The 18,225-nt window shown below is 39.3% G+C and overlaps 1 non-coding gene across 1 annotated transcript; it reads right to left on the bottom strand.

Moving 5' to 3' along the window:
• Positions 1 to 1,300: 1,300 nt before the first annotated feature.
• TRNAG-UCC lies at positions 1,301 to 1,373 on the bottom strand. Its single transcript has one exon. It is a non-coding gene; the product is annotated as a tRNA-Gly (tRNA).
• Positions 1,374 to 18,225: the final 16,852 nt, after the last annotated feature.

Raw genomic sequence — 18,225 nt, 5'->3', positions numbered from 1 at the left:
AAAAAGTTTTTTTTTTTTTTTTAATGTAAAGCATTTTCAAGCTATGGATACATTTCTCAAATCCATGGTCTTATATGATGGAAACATCTGCTTGCTTTCAAAAGCCCAATCACTAATCTATCAATCCAAAGTCAATTAAAATAGTTACTAATAATTTTTCCCTGTAGCGGACTTCAGTCATCTACATACTATATATGCATGTCACTAAAAACAAATGCCACTATCCAGCATTTTACTTAAAGATGCGTCAGTGGGTAGTAGGGGAAGCTGACATCAAGACAGAGTTAGGAGGGCAAAAGGCTGATTGAGGGGTAGCCAGAACAAAATTTAGAGATGAACTGGGGAGGAAACAGCACTGGGGAGAGAGCCTCAGACTATGACAGCGGGACTGACAGTCTTGGCTTAGAGCATAACGGGGAGCTCAAGAGCAGAGCTTGCCCGTGAGGATCCCCACTAACGGCAGAGATGGCCAGCACTTTCACCATGCCGAACCAGAGACCGAGGTCTATCCTGGGTGAGTGGCCTTGGTTTGAAGACTGAAGCAGAGTCTGAAGGCACCCACAGACGGAGCTTGTTGACTAACTGCACTTTTTACAGCTGATGAGAGATTCTTACATAATGAGGTATGGTGAAGTCATCCTGAGTTATACACAAGTTAACTTGAATTTTATGCTAACACATTCTGTTTGCAGCCTATCAAACATACATTGTACATCTGCTTTAATTATTAAAGAAAAAGGTGACTGATCAGCAGAGAAGAATGTCCATGTTGAAGACAAAGATTAAATGCCTCCTTTCCTGGCACGCCCATGCTGATTTTCGTTCAGTGATAAAACTCCCTTTCCAGGTGTCAAGGCCACACTGACTTGCTGTGTTTGTGCTGATCGGCTTTTTGTTTTTGTTTTTTTTTTTTTAACATTTAAGGAACGTACCACTGACTCCTTTGATGTTCTTTGTTCTGACAAGATATACAACTGTACTGAAAAAAACATATTTCTCCAGAGTAGTTCTTCAGGGTTATCTAAGAGGCTGTCTCCTGGGCTATATCCTCCGTGTGGTTCAAATAAAACTCTGTCTTATTTCTGTTATAGATGGTTTGTTGATTATTTCTGTCGATCCAGCTAAGTGGTTAAGTTTTTTCTCTGGAGGGAGACCTGAACAGAACATTCCCGTAACATCCTTAGGAGACATACTGGAGAAGACATGTAGAAGTAAATCTCCTATTTGACTTTTTTTTTTTGGCTGTGCCAGGTCCCAGCTGCCAAATGCAGGATATTTAGTTGTGGCATGTGGAATCTAGCTCCCTGACCAGGTATTGAACCTGGGTCCCCTGCATTGGAAGCACAGAGTCCTAGCCACTGGACCACCAAGGAAATCCCAACTTTTTAAAATTTTTGCTGTCAAATGCCTTCCTTACTTAATTGGTTTCCCTAGAGAAAGGTAGTTTTTTCATCATGCTTCGGTGGAACACCTATCAGACAGAATTATGTAATAATCGCCTGTTTCTAATTTGGAAATATTTAGGAAAAAATCATAAAAATAAAGGTAATTGATAGAATTTTGTCAATATTGTTTTCTTCTAATGACATATCTGTTCACAAGAATTAGTACACAACAGTGACAGGAATAGCTATTTACACTTTTTCTTGAACATAGAATAAAATCACATCCACAAAACTATTTACTTAGAGTATTCATTTTATGTTAGAAAAAATCCTGCTAATTTGTTTGTTGGAATTAGATCCAATATTCATGTTTTTCTGAAAAAATGTTTAATTCTGAGAACAGAAGCACAATTTGCATTGTTTAGCTACTAGAACAAAATTTAGAACTCCTCTGTTGCTATTAAAAGTAAATAATAGAACTTTCCCAAAGATAATATGCAAAAATCATCTTTAACATAATCATATAAAGACTTTTTAAAATAAAAAATCCATCATGCAAAAGAATAACCTCAGTTATCAATCAGTCATATAACATTGACTATACAATGAAAGTAAAATACAATGTCATTGAAAAAGACTCTGATGCTGGGAGGGATTGGGGGCAGGAGGAGAAGGGGATGACAGAGGATGAGATGGCTGGATGGCATCACTGACTCAATGGACGTGAGTCTGAGTGAACTCCGGGAGTTGGTGATGGACAGGGAGGCCTGGCATGCTGCAGTTCATGGGGTCGCAAAGAGTCGGACACGACCGAGCGACTGAACTAAGCTGAACTGAAGGGAGTAGGGCCCATAGTTCTTTGTGATTAAACATCATTCTTATATTAACAAGTACATCTCCTAAGTCTTATTTTGCTGTATGAGAATTCATCCATTTAGTCAACAAACATTTATGAAGTGCTTACAACGTAAGGGCATTGTAAGTAGACAACTATGAACAGGTGCTTTATAAAAGAAAAATGCAGGTAGCCAAATCACATACAAAAAAGTGAGCAATTTCTTTAGTAAATAAAATAGAAATTAAGACCCCATTTGAAATACTGTTGATATGTGGCTCAGATGGTAAAGAATCTGCCTGCAATGCAGGAGACCCTGGTTCGATCCCTCAGTCAAGAAGATCCCCTGGAGAAGGAAATGGCAATCCACTCCAGTACTCTTTCCTGGAGAATTCCATGGACAGAGGAGCCTGGCGGGCTACAGTCCCTAGGGTCGCACAGAGCTGGGCACTACTGAGCGATTAACATTACTACTAGATTAAACACTTGTCAAAGCCAAGGATGAGAATGGAAAAACATGAATTTTCAGTGTATATTATGATGTATAGTATGTGTAAATTTATAAGTCACTTTTAAAACTAATTTGGCAATTCCTTGTAAATCTACCTAGATTCCAAAATTCCATTCCTACATATACATTCTCGAGAAATTTGCACATATTTTGGAATGTTCGTAGCAGCACTTTCTGTAGCAGCAGAAACAATTGGAAATATCCCCCAAATCCAATGACAGGAAATAAATGTTGATAGTCTATTTACTCAGTGAAGTAATACGCAGCAGTGAAAATCAGTGAACTACAGCTACCCATAAGGATGAGCCTTAGAAACATAATTTTGAGTGAAAAGCAATTCCCAGGAGATTCATACTATAATGAGACCACCACTCAAAAACAAACAAGACAAAATGTGTTCCTAAGGCGTGTGTAAAACTATGTGTTTTCAAAAGTGAGAGGCTGATAAACGCAAAACTCAGGCAGATGGTTACATGGGCAGGATAGCAAGGGAGGAGAATGTGGGTTAATGTCAAATTTGAAGATTTTGTGCTGGATAACAAATTCATGGAGAGGCATAATATCATGCCACATAATTTACATATGTTACATATATGTTCTTTAATAACTTACAAATATTTTAAAATTATTTGGATACTTAAAAATATTTCTTTATCAAAGTATAGTTGATTTACAAGGTTGTTTTCATTTCAGGGGTACAATAAAGGACTCAGTTATACATATAAAAATTTGGAAAAAATTTAAAGCAATGAAATAATGCTACCTCTTGGATAGCCTATTTCTATATCTAAATTGGTTTATAGCAGAACTGACAGTGAAACCCAGATTTGTCTCCCAGGCTAGTTATCTTGAAAAGCCCACTTTAAACAGATTAGAACAGAATAGTTACACTACATGTTCTCACTGAAGTGCTCTTTTTTAAATTTATTAAAATGATGATTTGTTATTATAAAAATTCAAATACTTAAGAATATTAAATGAGAATAAATTCTTCTGTGCACTTCTCAAATCACACAATTCCATTCCCCAGATATGATTGCTGTTAATACACTAATGTTTTCCATGCATATATGAACATATGTGGATTTATGTATATATATATATATATATATATATATATATATATACACCAAACACATATCCTTTTAAAAATAAAAACACAAAACCTCTTTGCCTATAAATACTCTTCAATAACTTATTCTTTTATTTGACAATGACATTTTTCATGTCATGATTTTACCCATAAATCACCCTGAATATTTTTAAAGATTTTATGGTTTTCCTTTGTATTGGATACATTGGTTGAATTTAAACACTGACTTGACGACAGGTATGCCCCAACCAGTAACGCTGAAGAAGCTGAAGTTGAACGGTTCTATGAAGACCTACAAGACCTTCTAGAACTAACACCCAAAAAAGATGTCCTTTTCATTATAGGGGACTGGAATGCAAAAGTAGGAAGTCAAGAAACACCTGGAGTAACAGGCAAATTTGGTCTTGGAATACGGACTGAAGCAGGGCAAAGACTAATAGAGTTTTGCCAAGAAAATGCACTGGTCATAACAAACACCCTCTTCCAACAACACAAGAGAAGACTCTATACATAGACATCACCAGATGGTCAACACCGAAATCAGACTGATTATATTCTTTGCAGCCAAAGATGGAGAAGCTCTACACAGTCAGCAAAAACAAGACCAGGAGCTGACTGTGGCTCAGACCATGAACTCCTTATTGCCAAATTCAGACTTAAATTGAAGAAAGTAGGGAAAACCACTAGACCATTCAGGTATGACCTAAATCAAATCCCTTATGATTATACAGTGGAAGTGAGAAATAGATTTAAGGGCCCAGAACTGATAGATAGAGTGCCTGATGAACTATGGAATGAGGTTCGTGACATTGTACAGGAGACAGGGATCAAGACCATTCCCATAGAAAAGAAATGCAAAAAAGCAAAATGGCTGTCTGGGGAGGCCTTACAAATAGCTGTGAAGAGAGGAGAAGCGAAAAGCAAAGGAGAAAAGGAAAGATATAAACATCTGAATGCAGAGTTCCAAAGAACAGCAAGAAGAGATAAGAAAGTCTTCTTCAGCGATCAATGCAAAGAAATAGAGGAAAACAACAGAATGGGAAAGACTAGGGATCTCTTCAAGAAAATCAGAGATACCAAAGGAACATTTCATGCAAAGGTGAGCTCGATAAAGGACAGAAATGGTATGGACCTAACAGAAGCAGAAGATATTAAGAAGAGATGGCAAGAATACACAGAAGAACTGTACAAAAAAGATCTTCATGACCCAGAGAATCATGATGGTGTGATCACTGACCTAGAGCCAGACATCCTGGAATGTGAAGTCAAGTGGGCCTTAGAAAGCATCACTACGAACAAAGCTAGTGGAGGTGATGGAATTCCAGTTGAACTATTCCAAATCCTGAAAGATGATGCTGTGAAAGTGCTGCACTCAATATGCCAGCAAATTTGGAAAACTCAGCAGTGGCCACAGGACTGGAAAAGGTCAGTTTTCATTCCAATCCCAAAGAAAGGCAATGCCAAAGAATGCTCAAACTACCGCACAATTGCACTCATCTCACACGCTAGTAAACTAATGCTCAAAATTCTCCAAGCCAGGCTTCAGCAATATGTGAACCATGAACTTCCTGATGTTCAAGCTGGTTTTGGAAAAGGCAGAGGAACCAGAGATCAAATTTCCAACATCCACTGGATCATAGAAAAAGCAAGAGAGTTCCAGAAAAACATCTATTTCTGCTTTATTGACTATGCCAAAGCCTTTGACTGTGTGGATCACAATAAACTGTGGAAAATTCTGAAAGAGATGGGACTACCAGACCACCTGATCTGCTTCTTGAGAAATCTGTATGCAGGTCAGGAAGCAACAGTTAGAACTGGACATGGAACAGCAGACTGGTTCCAAATAGGAAAAGGAGTACGTCAAGGCCGTATACTGTCACCCTGTTTATTTAACTTATATGCAGAGTACATCATGAGAAACTCTGGACTGGAAGAAACACAAGCTGGAATCAAGATTGCCAGGAGAAATATCAATAACCTCAGATATGCAGATGACACCACCCTTATGGCAGAAAGTGAAGAGGAACTCTAAAAGCCTCTTGATGAAGGTGAAAGTGGAGAGTGAAAAAGTTGGCTTAAAGCTCAACATTCAGAAAACGAAGATCATGGCATCTAGTCCCATCAGTTCATTGGCAAATAGATGGGGAAACAGTGGAAACAGTGTCAGACTTTATTTTTGGGGGCTCCAAAATCACTGCAGATGGTGACTGCAGCCATGAAATTAAAAGACGCTTACTCCTTGGAAGGAAAGTTATGATCAACCTAGATAGCATATTCAAAAGCAGAGACATTACTTTGCCAACAAAGGTTCGTCTAGTCAAGGCTATGGTTTTTCCTATGGTCATGTATGGATGTGAGAGTTGGACTGTGAAGAAGGCTGAGCGCCCAAGAATTGATGCTTTTGAACTGTGGTGTTGGAGAAGACTCTTGAGAGTCCCTTGGACTACAAGGAGATTCAACCAGTCCATTCTGAAGGAGATCAGCCCTGGGATTTCTTTGGAAGGAATGATGCTAAAGCTGAAACTCCAGTACTTTGGCCATCTCATGCGAAGAGTTGACTCATTGGAAAAGACTCTGATGCTGGGAGGGATTGGGGGCAGGAGGAGAAGGGGACGACAGAGGATGAGATGGCTGGATGGCATCACTGACTCGATGGACGTGAGTCTGAGTGAACTCCGGGAGTTGGTGATGGACAGGGAGGCCTGGCGTGCTGCGATTCATGGGGTCACAAAGAGTCGGACACGACTGAGCGACTGATCTGATCTGATCTAAGTTATTGCCTATTAGGGCATTAAATGAAACTTTTTTATGTCAGTTTCAGCTGAGGCTTTCAAGTCTGCAAATAAAACAGAAGGTGCCAACTACCCCTACAATCTGAAGTGATCTCCTAGAACTCTTAGGTGGGACTTGCAGAGGAGATCTCTATAAACTGGTTGGGGACCTGAAGTCATCATCCATCTTAAGATATAAAATTAGTGAAGTTTATATGATTGAAAAATAAAAGCTAAAACCTTAGTAGGAGATGACATTTTGAAAAACTATGAAGCAAGGAGTTGTTTTACTTTACTGAAAAGAAGATGGCCAAAAGGTACAAACTTCCAGCTAAAAAATAAATAAGACATGAGGATGCAATGCACAGCATGGTGACCCTAGTTAATACGGGATTGCATATGTAAAAACTGCCAAGAGAATAGATCTTAAAAAGAAAAATTGATGGCCAAGCAGACACTGGTCTAATATTTGGACAATGATGGTAACAAGCTATACAGTAAAGGTTAAAACACTCCATTCCTATTTTGCTTCAGTTTCATAATCATTATCAGACAGGAGAGAGTAGAAGTAAAATTGCTTCAAGAGAACTGAAGCCAAAAATGAGCAGAGTTAAAAAAGTGTATGCACCAGGAATCTCTAAAATAATGTATCTCCAAACCTGGAAAAATTATGTTTGATGCAGAATTATGAGTTCTCAAATTACAAGCTCAGTTATGTGGATGTCTTAGATTGGGTTTCCTGGAAACAGAATGAAATGGAGAACTGAGTTAGAAATTTTACTGGGGAGAGCTCATAGGAGATAAACTGGGAAGGAAGTGAGAGAGGGAGGAATGGGCAGAGCAGGAAGCTTTCCTGCAAAGTGGTTGCATTCAGCTGACTGGTTCTCAGAAAATCCTTCTGAGAATTCTAGAATTAGGCTGGCTCTTCAGAACTGTCTCAATCTGAGGTGAGATGGTGGGGCCATTTTATTCTTGCATCAGTTAGTACTGGACAGAGGTCACTTCCTGGAGTGGGGATGAGGGGCATAGGTTCTGAAGATGGTATTCCCAGCCGCTGGAGATTTGATGAACTGACACTAGGAAGGGAATCTGGGTGAAGTAACACAGTATCTACTTGTACTCACTAATTTCTGTTTAAGCCTCTATTTTAGTATCACTTTCAACTTCTGTGCTATGCTCAGGCTCAAGGGAAATCATTGTGCCATGTCCCAAGTTGCACTGGAAAGAGCAGGGCTTTGTGAGGCTATCTTTGGTTGCCTGGATACATCATTCAGATACTTCCACCCATTCTGCTCCTTCTGGGTAGGAGAAAACCCTCACGTCTTGCATCTTTCTCAGGGGCGCCCATGTTTTCTTCTGGTCTTGGATTTCCAAACATACAGAGGGTTTCTCCTTTCTCTTTCTAATCTGAACAAATTCATGTAGCTCAACAGACCACAGGTAGAGATGAAAAGAAGCAGGGGGTGTGACAGCAAGAAAAGCAGACTCTGACTACAGATAACACAACTTTCCCCATCTAATTTTTATGACCTGAGTTCCCTCTGGGCTGAGGGTTTTTTTTTTTTTTTGAATGTCTAAAAGCATAAGCTTCAGAGATTTAAAAAGCTTTTTCTTTGCTTTTCTGCTGTAACAACCTGTCCTGGAGGCAATGAATGCATTGACTAAATGAATAAAGTCAAAAAGTAAAAGAAATTCAGGAAAGAAAATCTTAGGTAACATCTCAGAATATTATCCTGCCACAATTACATCCAAGGATCCTACCAGGACCTGTGGATGAGATCAATGAAACCTTGTAATAGTCTTTGATGGTTCAGGGAGAAAGAAAAAACGACCCAATGATCAAAGTCAGAGAAGAGTCTCCCTTAAAGTAGGAAGAAAGAGGATGCTGCAAACCATAGACTGATATTAATGTTCCACATAGAGAAAATGCCAGACAAACTCATCTTGGTTTTTTTTTTATTCTTTGTTTTGGTCCAGTGAAGGCCTTGAAATAAGGTATCTGGACTCCAGCAAATAACTGACTTGTCTCCTGAGATATCACTGTGAATAAGATGCATAAATGGGGACCAGAAAACAAAGGGCCTGACGAATTTATAACACAATGAACAACTATCCCCAGTGAAAACGGGAACATGGCCAAAGTCAAGTAGTCAAGATACAGTTGGTTAAGGCAACTATGACACACGCAGAGAGTTGGACAGAACAGAGGACATGATGCTTGAGGAAGTGGAACCCCAGGAAGCCAGGTCATCTGGAAGTGAGAAGCGTAGCATCTGCCACGTGGAGGCTAATTGATTATCCAGGCAAGAACACTGGAGTGGGTGGCTGTGCCCTCCTCCAGGGGCCCTTCCTGACCCAGGGATCAAAGCTGTGTTTCTTACATCTCTTGCATTGACAGGTGGGTTCTTCATCACTAGCACCACCAGGGAAGCCCCAAAGAAAAACAATCAGGGCAGATTTCTGACGGATAGAACTCTTCTTAAAAGCAAGCAAACAACAAAAGAAACCTAGGATGTTGTGAGGTGGTATGTTTACCAGCAGCATGGCGTCACGGAGATTCATTCATTCTACTAACAGTATCGATTGCCTGCGCTCCCCGTGGAAGAAATGGATAGGACCTGATGACTTCTAAGTGCCCCCTCAGCTGTGAGCAGCTCTGATTCGACTCTCAGAAAATGTGAATGCTAAACCAAAACCATCTGGGTTTTCACTCTTTTACAAAGATGTTTTACATGATTTACAGAAAAACTAGTGATTCAGAAAGAGTTTCATAAAAGCCTGTGGATACACTCAGAGTTGATTTTATGGCTCATGACTGGCAATATTAATGGAAGCACTAATAAAAGTTATGATATGTAGTCATAAAACACCTAAGCATGAATTCATAACTCATGTTCCAACAGGGTAAGGCAGGTCATTTCTCCTTTATGATTTAATGCCAAGTAGATTTTAAACTTAGCTTTCCACAGGAGACCTATAAACCTCAGTGTAGGTTAAGATCGAAGTCCAACTATGCTATTTCAAAGATAAAAGAGTAATGAACATATGGTTATGAGAAAAATCTGACATTCTAAACTTACAAAGTGGGAACGGTTTAGTCACCCCGTTCGATAGCATAAGTGTGCGGGAGGTTGCTCATTGGGTTCTCCTAACTTTGATAAGTTGACTTTCCTTCAGCTCTACCAAGGGTCTAGACCAAAATTTGATGAGGAATTAAAACTTATACTAGCTTTGGTTACAGCTGTTAAATTTGGAGCTCACCTCCTTACACCGGTCATCTGGTATCAGGAGCTACTGATACCAGACACTGTTTCACTCAGGAGCTACTCCTGTGACACCTGTTGGGGAGGCAAATGCTAAGATCCTGGATCTTATGACTGAGGGTCCCTGCCAGAGGGTGACTCTGGCTGGCCAGAGTTCCCTTCCACCTTGCGACTGTTAAATTTGTATACCAACCTGACTGGGCTAAGAGATGCCCAGATCGCTGGTGAAACACTATTTCTAGGTAAGTCTGTGAGCATCTTCAGAAGAGATTAGCATTTAAATTGGGAGACTAAGTGAAGAAGACCACCCTCACCAGTGCAGGTGGGCAGCTTCTGATCAGTTAGGAATGGAGTAGATCAAAGAGGCAGAGGAAGGGCAAATTAGCTCACCCTGAGCTGAGACATCCATCTTCTCCTGCCCATGGACTTCGGTGCTTCTGGTTTTCAGGCTATTCGACTCATATTGGGATTTACATCATCACCCCAATCCTCAGATCTTTGGACTCAGAGGTAATAATAATACCTGGTTTAGTTAAACACCTGAGTTAATTAAAACACCTAGTTTTCCTGGTTTGTAGATGGCAGATGATGGGACTTCTGGGCCTCCATAACACATGAGCCAGTTCCTATATAAATCACCTTTTATGTCTCTATGTATATTACCGATTCTGTTTATCTGGAGAATCCTAATACATACCAGAACAGTGACTTCCCCCATCTGACCAAACAGGTCCAGAATCCTTTTCCAGGCATTATTAAGGATGCTAAGAGGAGGGTTGGGCTTCCCTGGTGGCTCAGTGGTAAAGAATCCACTTGCCAATGCAGGAGATGGGAGTTCAATCCCTGGGTGGGGAAGATCCCCTGGAGAAGGAAATGGTAACCCACTCCAGTACTCTTGCCTGGGAAATCCTATGGACAGAGGAGCCCGCTGGGTTACAGTTCATGGGGGCACAATAGAGTCAGACATGACCTAGTGACTAAACAACAATAACAAAGAGGAGGTGTAGAGGAAGCTTATCTCCTGAGATCATAGAAGCACTCAAGTCAGTTTGAGTCTGGAGATGCTGGCAACCCATCTGTGTCACCACAAGGAAAGAACCTCCTTGGGAGTAAAGCAGGGGAGAGGAATCAAGAACTGAGAAATGGAAAGAGACAGGACTGAGAAGATCCTCTGAGTCTCTGAATCCAGCTATGACTGAGTCCATCTGAGCCACTGGACTTTTCAGATTCATGAAATAATGAATCTTTACCTATTTAAAATAGCTTGAATTCAGTTCTGTCACTTTGCCACTCAAAGGGTCCAATTAGCCGTATCAGAGTTACTTTTATGTTACTGGCTTATCCCTAGTACAATTTCTGGTAATTATCTTCAAAGAGTAACTTTGAGTAAGAGAAGAGATCTTTTCATTGACAACTTAGAGAGGACTGAAGATGTAGTCACTCATTTCATTTACCTATTTTAGAAGAGAGACCCAGACACACTAGTTTAAAAAGGATTAATGGTGAGCACCAAAACTGTCCTGAGATTTGTGCTTCTCTTTCAAATTAAAATGAATTGATCATTGTAGCATATTTTCCAAAAATGGCTGCACCAATATATTGGTCCCATCTCACATGTTCTTTGTGAGCTGTGGCTAACACCCCTCCCCACAAGAGAGGGCATGTAGGTACTCTTCTTTGCGTCTAGACAGGGCTTGCGACAGCCCTGGTCAGTGCGGAATGATGAAAGTGGTGATATGTGGCTTTGTAAGCTGAGCCACAAAAATGATGCAGCTTCAGGGACTTCCTTCGTAGTCTGGTGGTTAAGATTCCACATTTCCATGCAGGGAGGCTCGGGTTTGATCCCTGGTCAGGGAACTAGATCTCTCATGCTGCAACTGAAGATCTTGCATGCTGCAAGGAAGATCCCACACACAGCAAGAAAGATCCTGCATGCTGCAACTAAGACTCAGTGCAGCCAAATTAAAAAAAAAAAAAGATCCAGCTTCTGCCTGGCGCTCTCAGGACACTTGCCTTGGAACCCAGGTTCTATGCTGTGTGGGAAGTCAAACCAGATGTGGAGGCTCAAGTAAAGAGGACTGGAAAGCCTCAGCTGAAAGCCAGCATCAACTTCCAGATGCATGAATGAGCAAGCTTTTATATGGCTCCACTCCCAAGGCCTGGACTTCCAGCTGAAGTCCCAGACACAGTCACCATGCTTCCCACTATGCCCTGTTTGAATTCATGACCAATCCCCACACCCCCAAACTACAAGAGATAATAATAGGTGATTATTTAAGCCACTAAATTTTGGAGCAATTTTTAAAATAGTAATAGATAACTAATATGGTCATCTTGGTTGAGATGATATTTTGCTGAAAGAGAAAACATAGAAGTATCTAAGCATGGAAGTTAAAAATCTATTTTCTCAGAAAACGAAAGTGAAATGGAGCAGGACTCTGTGGTATTTGCCCCTCCCCACCCCCAAAGTCCTCTGCCCGCCTTAGTCTATGGGAAAAACTTAGCCAAAGAATAAGTTTAATCAGAGAAGTGAGAACATGCAGCAACAAAGGAAAACAGTCAAAGGAGACGAAATGATAATAATATAGTCATTAAGAATAGTCAAGGACTTTTAGTTCCTTCTCAAGGGCTATAGATAATTTTCTGAGTCACATTCTATGAGCTGCCTTGTAGATACTAAAACCCCCACCAGGTGGAGAAGTTAATTACATGATGACCAGACGGTAACCATGATGTAAGTTGCCACAATTCTGAGAACTGGCCTCAAGAAATGGAAACAAACTGACTCTGGAACTGAAGACTAACTGTACTTATAACAAGATGACGCTTTTCAGACCACCAATGACCAACTTCAAGATGACTGTCTGATTTGATTGCAGTTTCTGCAGGTAGCCCTACTCTGCCTACAAAGGCTCTAAAACCTCTTGCCCACTGATTGTCAGGAGGGGAGTCAGCCTCTGGACAGGCACCCCAGGCATCCCTACTTCTTACCCCTACTCCCACTGGTTGCTGGCATCCAAAATAAATCAAACTTTCCTTTCTACCAATCTGGCCTCTTTAATGGCTTTTGAGCGGCAAGCAGCTGGACCCTGCTTTCAGTAACAAAAGTAGGGGAAGAACTATTTGGGAAGCTGAACTAGACATTGTCAGGTAGAACAGAAATCATGGTATCTCCAAGTGATTGTTCAACCTTTAAATGCTCTTCCACCTAGAAAAATGGTGAAAACAAATGTATTAGTATTCAATTGCACCTAAGGATCTGGAGCTCAGCTTGGGAAGTTGAATCAATTTTGGCTGACACTAAAGCACAGATGATGCAATGTGCTCCTCAGCCCACTTCATTCTACTTATGGGCACATAGCCAACCCTCATTTCCCAACCTCCCCTGCATCTGGGTGGAGGTAACTGAGTGATTAATTGCTCACCACTGTGGCTAAAATTCAAGTAAGCCTTGGGGTCAAGTGTTCTCTCCCCACCCCACCCCCGACAGCTAATCAATCAGCCATCTTGGGGATTTACCTTTTCCATAAATCCTTTTTCTCTATCTTTGTGCTTTTATTTGGATTCCTGACAGATTTAATCGCTCTCCACACTTACCCTGCAGGCAGAATGTTGTTTGTGAAATGTTCATCTAATCATCCCATGCTTCTGTTTGTAACTTACTCCATCCAGTTTCATCTCCTGCTAGTCCCTGCTATAGCTCCCTGTGCCTGGAATGCATTCCTTTCACATTCTTTTTTCCACAGGATAGGGTCTGGCTCATCTTCCAGGGCTCTGCTTAAGTATCCCTTTATTCAGTAAGCCTGACTTGAATCGCTAGTCTAGCCTACTCTGGTTGCCTCTGCTATGAGCTCTCACAGTGTTCTTTATCTTAGAGGAGCATTTAATGACATCTTATTTAAATTCCTTAATTGTTTGTTTCCCCTCTCCGGATTATAAATGCAATAAGGGCTCAAGGGTATTGCATTCCCAGGGCCTAAAACAACTTATGGCATGTAGTAGGAGACATATACATACATATACATATATGTATACATATACATGTCCTATAAAGTGAAAGTGAAGCCACTCAGTCGTGTCGACTCATTGCAACCCCATGGACCATAGCCTACCAGGCTCCTCCAGCCATAGGATTTTCCAGGCAAGAATACTGGAGTAGGTTGCCATTTCCTTCTCCATATATATATATATATATCATATATATGTGCTTAAATGACATGAATAAATCAGCAACAACAACAAAAAAACAAGACAAAGAACAAATACAAAACCCACAAAGATCTTCCTCCCTACAAGCTGTAGTAATTGACGTCAACTAGTTAGCAAGGCTGAAGCAGGTAAAAAATTTTCCTAAAATCTCTCAAATCTCAGTCATGTACTGAATTTGCTCCAACATTTTTTTCTTTTCCTGGCTTGGGAGAAGCGAAAGAATTATTTCAGTTAAGAAACCGGTTTTTTGTTTTTTTTTTCTTTAATTCTGAATTTGATTAATTGCTCAGGCTCTCTTGCCTGAAATGGAAATACTTAAAAATTTCAATAGCCAGATATATGCTGAAGTCCAGTTTGATTTTTATTTGGAAGTAGACTGATAACTGGGGCTTCCCTGGTGGCTCAGACAGTAAAGAATCTGCCTCCAATGCAAGAGACCTGGTTCAATCCCTGGGTCAGGAAGATCCCCTGGGGAAGGGAATAGCTACCCATGCCAGTATTCTTACCTGGAAAATTCCAGAGGAAGCTGATGGGCTACAGTGCATACGGTAGCAAAGAGTCAGATACAACTGAGCGACTAACACTTTCACTTTCAGACTGATAACTGGTAATAACGGTGGTGATGAATGAAATAAATTTGTATATCTAAAATTTCTACTAGCACATGATTGCCAGTATTCAAGGGGCATGCCTATTTTGAATAAGAGGAAAATAGTGAAAGAATGTTTAGAAATCCACAAAAACATTAATTTCCATTATTTTAAAGATCCAGTTTTAAAATTGAAGTGTCACTTCTGATTTCTGAGGTCATTAATTTATCAATATTTACACAATTTAAAAAATATTAGAAAGTAAGTTTATAAAGAGATCATGACAGTGCCTTAGGAAAGGTGCAGTAAAATACGAATGTCCAATTATTTTCTTTTGCAGCTCTGAATATTCTTTAGTTTATGAAAGATTTACAAGATCAGCTTCCATAAAAAGCAAAAGAAATTTCCACAAACCCATTCCTACAAAGTTCTAAAGGAGGAAAAGGGAAAGAAAGAGGAGAGAATCTTAAAAGCTTCATAATGCGGTAGGAATCAAATCCCAGGCCTGGCCACATGATTAGGTAAATTATTTCAGGTGCAGAGGATTAACGGACACATTCGAGAAGCTTGTCTGAAAGTATCTACACCTGTACCCAGAGCAGCTTCCTGGAATACCTGTGAAGTGCCACCAGCTCTCTTCTTCTTGGCCCTTTCTTCTCTCTGTTCTTACAGACTTAATTCAATATTCAGATATTTTTTGCAATACAGGTCTCATAAAGCATTATGTTCTTTTTTTTTTATTTATTTATTTTTTTTAGCATTATGTTCTTTAGGGAAATATTGAACTGAAACACAAATCTGTTGTGTCAAAGTAATAGCAGAAATCAGCAGAGCCCAATATAATGAGTGATAAGCATGCCTCTGTTTAATTTGCATTTCTCTAATTGTGATTTTGGATCTTTTCATATACTTGCTAGCTGTTTAGGCTTCCTGATCTATTTATGTTTCTATTGGACTGTCTTGTATTTTTCTTATTAATTTTCTAGAATTCTTTTAACACTCTAGTTCTGCACTGTCCAGTAAGGTAGACACGAGCCATGTATGACTAAATTAAAATTAATTAAAAATTTAAACTGAGTTCTCAATTATGCTAGCCCCATTTTGAGTGTTCAATAACTCGAGGTGGGTGGTGGCTACCATATTAGAGAGTATAGATACAGAATATTTTCATCATCACAGAAAGTTCTATTTGACAGCACTGTTAAATATTAATCCCTGGTCAATTTTTAACATAGTATATATGTTCTTCCAAATGGTCATCAGGTGTGAATATTATCTATTGTGTCCTTCACTGAATAGAACTTAATATTCATGTAGTCACATCTATTATGACTTAACTTTGTATATGCAGGTCTCTTATCCATTTGAAAGTCATCTTTATACGTGAGTAACAAAGTTTCAACTTTATTTTTCTCTATCCAATGGACCAAATAGCATCTTTTAAATAATCCATCCCTTTCAGACTGACTTGTGGAGTTACCTCTATCAAATAAGTTCCCATATATACCTGAGTCTATTTGGAGTATTCTGTTCTGTACATTCTGTTCCATTCCATTCCATCTAATCGTATCCTCCTCTCTTATCCTGATCCATTCCTTGGTCAATTTGTCTGACTTGTGCCAGAAATACACTGATGATTTGTTTGGTTGTTTATCATTAGAAGAATATGTTCTCCTTAATACAGACTCTATGTATTCAATATCCATTCTCCCTTTCTTTTTTATAAATAGAATTCCAACTTTGTTTGGGATAGCAATATTCCCAGCAAAAATTATTTGTTTTCTCAGCCTCTCTTGCAGCAAGGATTAGCCACATGGTATAGTTACAAATAATAAGATGGAAGCAAAATTCCCTTACGAATTTACTTTTCCAAGATAAAAGGACTACCATTTAAAAGAGAAAACCATTAATCTCTTTTCCCCCTTTTTCTTTTCTAGAATGTAGATATGAGGCCTGGAGGTACAATACTCTGAGGTGATAAGGGTAGGGAGAAATGTCTACACATTACAAACAGCAGGTCAGGAAAATGTAGAGTGACTTAGGGTCATTAATAGCATTGTTCAGTTTCAGTATCAACCCTTGCTGCCTCTGGATTCGATGCATGAGTCGAATCTTCCTCTGTGTGAGCCCCTTAAGAAGGGTGTTCTGATATTTGTAAATATAGTCATGAATCTATTTCTTACTGAATCTATTTTTACTGATGGTCTTCATTTCTCCTTCTTTTCCAAATTTCACTTAGACTTTTATGTTTTCATATACATTTTAGAATACATTTCAGTTCCTAAGTTCCCTTGGATTTTGATTGGAATTGCATTAAACTTATAGATTAATAGAGGGAAAAATGGAACATTTACAATATTAAGTCATACCAACCACAAAAATGGTGCTGCTCTCCATTTATTTAAGTCTTCTTTCATAAAAAACTTATAAAGAGTTTTCCCAGTAAAACTCCTGTGCATTCTTTGCTGGGTTAATTTATGATGAATTTCTAGAACACCTGCTTATTGAGTGTTGTCAATTTGAAGATGTACTTTGTTTGGTTTTGCTCTATATTTAAATATCTTTGCAATCTGGTTTAATTTTCTTGGGCTCCAAAATCACTGCAGATGGTGATGGCAGCCATGTAATTAAAAGACATCTACTCCTTAGAAGAAAAGCTATGACCAACCTAGACAGCATATTAAAAAGCAGAGACATTACTTTGCCAACAAAGGTCCGTCTAGTCAAAGCTGTGGTTTTTCCAGTGGTCATGTATGGATGTGAGAGTTGGACTATAAAGAAAGCTGAGTGCCAAAGAATTGATGCCTTTGAACTGTGGTGTTGGAGAAAACTCTTGAGAGTCTCTTGGACTGCGAGGAGATCCAACCAGTCCATCTAAAGGAAATCAGTCCTGATTATTCATTGGAAGAACTGAAGCTGAAGCTGAAACTCCAATCCTTTGGCCACCTAATGTGAAGAACTGACTCGTTTGTAAAGACCCTGGTGCTGGGAAAGATTGAAGGCAGGAGGAGAAGGGGAAGAAAGAAGATAAGATGGTTGGATGGCATCACCGACTTAATGGACATGAGTTTGAGCAAGCTCCGGGAGTTGGTGATAGACAGGGAAGCCTGGTGTGCTGCACTCCATGAGGTCACAAAGAATAGCACACGACTGAGCAACTGAACTGAACAACCAAAACTGAAAATGTTCCCATCCACCTTGTCCCTTATTGGTGCATAAAAAATTGCTACATCAGACCATAGATTGTTTATCATTCAGAGAAATATAGTATATATTTTAATTTAATATTTTCTATTTGTTGCTTTCTTTCCCTTTGGTTTCTTTAGTCCATTCCCTTGAAACTTTTAATTGGTCAAAATAAAAGTAAAAATGGACTGCTGTTTGGAAATACTCATTAACTTTCCAAATTATTACAGGCACTACTTATTCTAACAATTCATAACATGAAGGACATATCTACATTTTTTGCAGATAGAACCAATCTATTTTCTTGTTTCACTTGTAGTTTTGTTAATCAAAAACATTTCAAAATAACAATAGATAAAAAAAAAGCTTCCATAAGCCAGCT

Source organism: Bos indicus x Bos taurus, chromosome 2 (genome assembly GCF_003369695.1).
Source record: "Bos indicus x Bos taurus breed Angus x Brahman F1 hybrid chromosome 2, Bos_hybrid_MaternalHap_v2.0, whole genome shotgun sequence".
Lineage (NCBI taxonomy): Eukaryota > Metazoa > Chordata > Mammalia > Artiodactyla > Bovidae > Bos > Bos indicus x Bos taurus.
Note: the sequence above shows the minus strand (reverse complement) of the source record. Positions and strands in the feature narration are given on the sequence as shown.